This window comes from Phoenix dactylifera, unplaced genomic scaffold, assembly GCF_009389715.1.
Source record: "Phoenix dactylifera cultivar Barhee BC4 unplaced genomic scaffold, palm_55x_up_171113_PBpolish2nd_filt_p 000748F, whole genome shotgun sequence".
Classification (NCBI taxonomy): domain Eukaryota; kingdom Viridiplantae; phylum Streptophyta; class Magnoliopsida; order Arecales; family Arecaceae; genus Phoenix; species Phoenix dactylifera.
The window spans coordinates 19633-26842 of NW_024068120.1; the positions used below are offsets into that span (position 1 = coordinate 19633).

General features: G+C 39.7%; 1 long non-coding RNA gene across 2 annotated transcripts; it reads left to right on the top strand.

The window, feature by feature from the left end:
* The first annotated feature begins 1210 nt into the window (after positions 1-1210).
* Positions 1211-6200, top strand: LOC120107059. 2 transcript variants are annotated; one of them, XR_005509023.1, is made up of 2 exons: positions 1211-1369; positions 5875-6200. It is a non-coding gene; the product is annotated as an uncharacterized LOC120107059 (long non-coding RNA). The 2 variants fall into 2 exon arrangements; XR_005509024.1 differs by lacking the exon at positions 1211-1369 and adding an exon at positions 5051-5211.
* The last annotated feature ends 1010 nt before the right edge of the window (positions 6201-7210 follow it).

Below are 7210 nucleotides of genomic sequence, written 5' to 3' on the forward strand. Positions count from 1 at the left end.
AATTGGATTAGGATTGAAGAGTTCAATTGAGTCAAAATTGATTTAAGTTCTAATTGGATTAGGACTTACCTAGATTGGATCCAAATTGGTTCACCCTTGGGCTAAGCCTAATTGGATTAGGGCTAAACCACATTAGGGCCTCCCAATCCTCATTAGATGAGGATTAGGGCAACATGAGAGGGAGGGGCTCACTCCCCTCCTCCTTTGATCCCTTGGTGCGGCAACAAGAGGGGCCGGCGCCCCTCTTGGTAATACATCAAGGGCTCCTAACTTGTAGGAGCCCTAGATGTTATAAAAAGAGGAGGCTTGGGGGCTGACCTAATTGATGAGAAGCTCCTCCTCTTGCTGCCGTACGCCCTCCCCTCCTCCTCTCCTTGTTTCAGCCGAAAGCAAGAAGAAAGGAAGAAGAAGCCTTGGCGGCCTCCTCCCCTTCCCTTCCTTCATCCAACGCAGGGAAAAGAAAGGCTGCAGTGAAGGCTTTGGTTCTTCTTCAAGATCCCTTCTTCTCCTTCCTCCTCTCAAGCACAATCAAGGGTTGATTGATAGAGAGGAAATCAGCCATCCAAAGTTGTCTCTGCAAGGGAGCTAGCACCCCGGGGAGACAAGGAAGCTTTGATCGGTCCTCTACTTCGTGTGGATACCCGTAGAGGCCGGGCACTTGAACGGCTTCAAGCGAACCTTCATCCTAAACCACGAACTTCAGTTTGCAGTGACCATCTACCCGCACAAGGTGAAGATCTGATCTTCCTAAAGTTATTAAAAGTTTTTAATCCTTACCTAACTACGAATGGTTATCAAACGATGTTCATGCGATGAACGTCAATCCCGCACATGCCCCTTCCGCTGCCATTTGATTTTGTTTTGAAATATCAGCGGCATGGGCGGGTTCTAACAGTTATGCATTGGTAATTTCTGGCCCCACCACAGGGTATAAGTGTGGTATTCTGGCCCACTCCGCAGGGTATAAGTGCGGTATTCTGGCCCACTCCGCAGGGTATAAGTGCGGTTCTGTTTCTGGCCCAGCCACAGGGTATAAGTGTGGTCGTAGTTAAAGGCTGTTGAGATGAATGTGATTTGTTTCGTATCGGATTTACGATTATGTATATGGATATTTGAAAGATACGGATTTTAATGAATTTGTATTTGAAAATGAATTGATTATGTTATTATGCTGACTCATTGTAATTTGTATTCATATTTTATGTTATTATATGAATTGACTAGTTAAGGTGTTTGTTACTTACTGGGCTGTCTAGCTCATTATACGATTTCTTACTGTTTTTACAGATCCGAAGAATTAGCTCGATCCGAGGTTTTGCAATATGGAAGAGCGAATAAAAAAATTATGACACAAGTTATCTTAGATTAGGTTTTGTTTAAATTAATGTTCTATCTTTATTGTTCCGCTGCGCATTGAGAACTGTGAAACTTTATAATTTATGTCAGTCAATGGAATAAGATTGCATTTATTTCAGCTGAATTATTTTAGTTATATATTTGAGATGTTTGGTTTAAATGCCTTGCATGCTCGTAGGGAGAGTTTCTTACGGGTGTGCGGCGGTTGGCGCGGATCCCCGGCTCGCGATCTCGGGCCAGGGGCATGACAACTTTTATGGTATCAGAGCATAATTGGATAAATTATGAGATAAGAAAATATGACATGACATGAGTGTAGGTGGGTAGACTCTAGGGACATTGGGACGTTAATTTATGATGATTGTAGCAACCATTCTATGTACTTGTAATGAACTGGCAAGCTTATTATTGGCATGCTGCTATCTGATAGACATAGGTCAGGATGCCTCCACGTCGGATGAGAAAGACTGCTCAAAGAGCTACTAATAAGGCACCCAACCCGCAAAATGACAGCATACCCCAACAAGTTGGTAACACCCCTCAGCAGGAGAGAGTCGTCAATCCTGCTAGTGATACTCAGACATGACAACAAGAACCGGGCCTAGGCCAGGTTATGCAGACCATAGTGGGCCTTATGCAGATGCAACAGCAGGTGCAACAGCAGTTGCTCCAACAACAAGCGCAGTTGCCCCAGACACAACCACAGCAAGGACGAGGGGAACAGTGTGAACAGCATAGTAGTATAGCTGAATTTAAGAGGCTGGCTCCTCCAGCTTTCAAGGGGACTACAGAACCGTTGGAAGCAGATAATTGGCTTATAGAGATGGAAAAAGCATTTGCTGTCTTGAGATGCCAGGATGATGAAAAGATTTTGTTTGCATCATACATGATGCAAGGTGAGGCATTCAACTGGTGGCGGATGTTGGAACATAAATATGAGCAAGATAGGGAGCCACTCACTTGGGAAAGATTTCGAGGAGCATTTTATGATAAGTATTTTCCTCGGAGTGTAAGGACGCAGAAAGAGGAGGAGTTTATTCATCTAAAGCAAAGAAATATGACTGTTGCAGAATATGAAGCCAAATTTACCGAGCTAGCCAAATTTGTTCTAAAGTTAGTCGAGGATGAGCTAGATCGAGTGCATAAATTTGAGATGGGACTAAAGATTGAAATTAGAAAACAAGTGGTACCTTATGAATTGACTACCTATGCAGCTGTGGTAAATAAGGCTTTAATAATTGAAAGGAAAGTTAATGATGAACGGTTGGAAAGGAAAAGAAATCAAAAGAAGAGGAACAGATCGAATGAATTTCAGGGGCAGAGCAATGAAAACGCCGAAAGTTCAAACAAGAAATCATCGAGTGACAACACTAAGCAGGTGAATATCAATAACTGTTCTAGATGTGGTAAGGCTCATGCTGACAAGGATTGCCATTGGAACACCAGTGCCTGTTTTAGATGTGGTAAGATAGGTCATAAAATTGCAGACTGCCCACAAAGAAACGAGAATAGATCTACTCAGGCAATGGAAGGAAGCCAGGGGCCAAAGACTCAAGGAAGAGTATTTGCACTTACACAACAAGATGCACAGGCTTCTGATGTGTTGACGACAGGTATTAGTCTAGTCCCAATATTTATTTCTATTTATTGTTTTGCCATGCCCACTGCTCTTTGTTGGACAACTCATTATGCTACTAGAAAAAATTCAATAGTTACATAACATTTTTTTGATTGATTGTCAAAAGAAGAATATAAACTTTTAACTTTTGAAAGTGTTCACACGGAATAAGACATAATAATGAATGTACCAACAAGCAAGTAATTCTAGAAAAAGAAAAAGAAAAAAAAAAGGGAAAAAAATCTAGACTTGACACGGGTATGTTGAGGTTTAAATCAGAATGTGCAGAGAAAATGTGGTGAATGGAATTATTTGAAATTGGTCAGACAAGACGACTTTGATTTGAAGAGTGTTATGACTTAGTTTGGAAGAAGTATAATCTACTCTTGAACTACATATACGAAAATTTCGTGGACGAAATTTCTTTTAAGGGAGGAAGGATGTGAGACCTCGGAACTGGGCCCGGTCCATTTGACCGGCCCAGTCCCAGGTTTTGGCCTCACGTGCCACGCACGTGAGGCACCAGGATGGAAGGATCCATCCCAAAGAAGGAGGAAGCCCTGTTTTTAGGGCTTCTTCTCCTTTTCTTTGAGGCCACCCGAGTCCCCTCTTCTTCCTCGTGCAGCCGCCCGAGAGAGAGAGAGAGAGAGAGAGAGAGGGAGGGAGCCATTGAAGCCGGTCTTCTTTGATCCGGGTGGTTCCATTGCCGCCGGAGAGGAAAGAGCAGCCGAAGAGGGAGGAAGCCGCCGGATCTTCGCCGAGGCAGAGGTAAGGTTCCTAATTTCATTTCTCTGTTAAACCATTTGAAAAAAAAAAAGAAGAAAGAAAGAAAGAAGAAGAGAGGGAAGAGGAGACTTACCCGTGTGCGGCCGCGAGCACCGCCGATGCTGCGGGTCCCTGCCGCGGGCTCTTCCTCTCTTAAGCTCTCTTTCTCCTCTGTGGGAAGAAGGAGAGAGCCAGTGGACGTCTCCCGAGCTTGCCGACCTCCCTTCGTGGGAGAAGAAAGAAGAAGAGAGAAAGGGGGGGGAAGGAGAAGAAGTCGGGAGAAGAGGAGGAGGAGAAAGAAAAAGAAAGAAGAAAGAAAGGGGGAAAGGAGGAAAAGAAGTCAGAGGAAGCTTCGGGAGAAGGAGAAAAGAAAAAGAAAAGGGAAGGGAAGGAAAGAAAAGAAAAGAAAAAGAAAAGAAAAAGAAAATAAAAGAAAAGAAAAGCAAGAAAAAGAAAAGAAAATAAATAAATAAATAAATAAAGGGAGAGGGTGGTTTACGGGTATGAACCCGAAACCGAACCCGAACCCGAACCCGGGGCGCTAGACACTTCTACAGGGTCGGCCCTGGGAGAATGTTAAAATTTAAGTTTTATAAATATAAATTGTGATGAATTTTAAAAGAAAATATGATTTTTGGATATTAGGTTCTGCGAGAAATTTGTGAGATTAATTGGATTTACTGTGGATCGCATTCAAAGTAAGTAATGAACTGCCTTTTTTTAGACTATTCATTTATATAATATTATTTTTGCATTAAATAAATTGTTAATGAATTTATATGTGATTTATGAATTTACGAAATGATGATTTGAATGAAAAATGGATATGTGAATTGGAATAATATTTTTCGGACTATTGTTATATTTACTGTTCTTGCATCGTATATGCATATTTAGATCGGATTATGATATATCTATTTTGTTACAAAAAGAATTTTGATGTGCATTAGATTTGGAACTCTCAGCCTGACTATGTTCTGGATCCTGCCAATTGGGGGTTATGCATTGGTAATTTCTGGCCCCACCACAGGGTATAAGTGTGGTATTCTGGCCCACTTCGCAGGGTATAAGTGCGGTATTCTGGCCCACTCTGCAGGGTATAAGTGCGGTTCTGTTTCTGGCCCAGCCACAGGATATAAGTGTGGTCGTAGTTAAAGGCTGTTGAGATGAATGTGATTTGTTTCGAATTAGATTTACGATTATGTATATGGATATTTGAAAGATACGGATTTTAATGAATTTGTATTTGAAAATGAATTGATTATGTTATTATGCTGACTCATTGTAATTTGTATTCATATTTTATGTTATTATATGAATTGACTAGTTAAGGTGTTTGTTACTTACTGGGCTGTCTAGCTCATTATACGATTTCTTACTGTTTTTACAGATCCGAAGAATTAGCTCGATCCGGGGTTTTACAATATGGAAGAGCGAATAAAAAAATTATGACACAAGTTATCTTAGATTAGGTTTTGTTTAAATTAATGTTCTATCTTTATTGTTCCGCTGCGCATTGAGAACTGTAAAACTTTATAATTTATGTCAGTCAATGGAATAAGATTGCATTTATTTCAGCTGAATTATTTTAGTTATATATTTGAGATGTTTGGTTTAAATGCCTTGCATGCTCGTAGGGAGAGTTTCTTACGGGTGTGCGGCGGTTGGCGCGGACCTCCGGCTCGCGATCTCGGGCCGGGGGCGTGACAAACTCGAATTCCAATTAAGCTTACATTGGAACACAAAGACTTAATAAATAAATCTAGCTTGATTTTATGATTCAGAGTCAAAATTAGTTTGATAAGATGCATAGTCAATCAAGCTTACACCCCAACTTCAATTTTCCATCCATTACAAGGAGCTTGAAGCCTATAAAAAGAGCCTCTCCTCCCAGCCCCACAAACAAAGGCCACTAATAAATAATATAGTATATGATACGGTCCCAGTTCTAATATTATTCAACACAAGATCCGTCTGTTTCTTTCAGAGGTTATTGGTTGTATCCTTTTGTTTGCATTATTCTCGAATACTTGTATGAAGTAGTTATTGCAATTTGATTTCATATATTCTTGTGTTTTCTACTTTAGGCACTCAAATTATTACATTCCAACATTAATTGGTTATTGGAATTTCAGGGACAATAGTTGTCTGCCTTGGAAGAAAACAAAAACAAAGAAAAAGAGAAATCTGATACTGTTGGGAATTCGATAATATGGGCAAAGAAGGATTAACGAAGCCAACTTCAGATAGCTAGCATCAAATTAATATGTTTGTGTTTATGTGCAGTCGGTGAATGGCTTGCTTTTAACTCGTATAAGTTAAATATTGTCATTTGTGTCTCATTTATTGCTCTTGTTGAGCCTATCATCTTCCAGGCGGCATCTCAACATGATAGCTGCAAGATGCTTCCATGATAATTGCTTTATTCTGGTCTGAATTATAAGTCATTCTCAGTTCTTGATGTGTGGTGCATTTACTAGGCCTCAATGTGGTGGATTTGGTTGGCCTGGTTTTGATCTCGAATCACGTCAAAATTCATCAGGTCTATTGGAGACACTTAAGTTTACGAAAACCATTTAATTGCCTTGTTATAGGGATGGGATGAACTTCTAGAGTTTTTTGTTTTAAAAAAAAATAATACGAGAGACTTCCAAGGTTTGCTTGTCTTGAAAAGGTTTAAATGTGAAGGTAGCTGCATATGAGGTTCTACTGCAGAAAACAGTTGGAGGGCATTATGGTGTCAAAAAATAAGAATGTACAGTAGGTTTGGATAAAAATCAAGAGCTTTTGGTTTTCTATTTCAGGGTCATCATAACATATTCTTTTGCAAGAATCTGTCCGCACTTGGATTGATAGAAGCTTCCTGCAATTGTCAAATGTTGGTTGTTTTGCATCAAGAAGAATCTTACGGATGCACAAGTTTCATTCCTATCTCAGTTTCTCAACCAAAATTAAAAATGGCCCTTCTCCACTTGTATTAATTGGAAACCAGCCACTTCCTAGCATCGTGCTTGATGTTGTTAATTTATTTGTGCTTGCAATTGAAGATTGATCAAATAAGCTTCTACTTGCTTTGCTATAATTAAAAATATATGTAAATAGTTAGTTACTTTAAATTAAAACAATTAACAATTTAAGTACCAACGCATGCAATTAATACTTGTTTTCACGATCTCAATGAACTTGTCATGGGCTTTGTCTTTCTTTGTTTTAAAAAACAAAACGAATAATCTTGAATTGCATTACAAGAAGATAACAAAAGAAATATAGTCAACGTAAATGGAGTAATGTTGGTTTATTAACACCGCCAAACATTTGTTTGGGTGGTATCGCCTCTTGCCATTTAGACAAAGGGGCTAGGGTTCAATTCTATTCGATTTTATTTGGAGCCAGCAGTTGAGGGATAGGGTAAAAACAAAAAAAAAGAAAAGAAAAAGCTGGTTGAATTGGGCAACAACCATACATAATAGT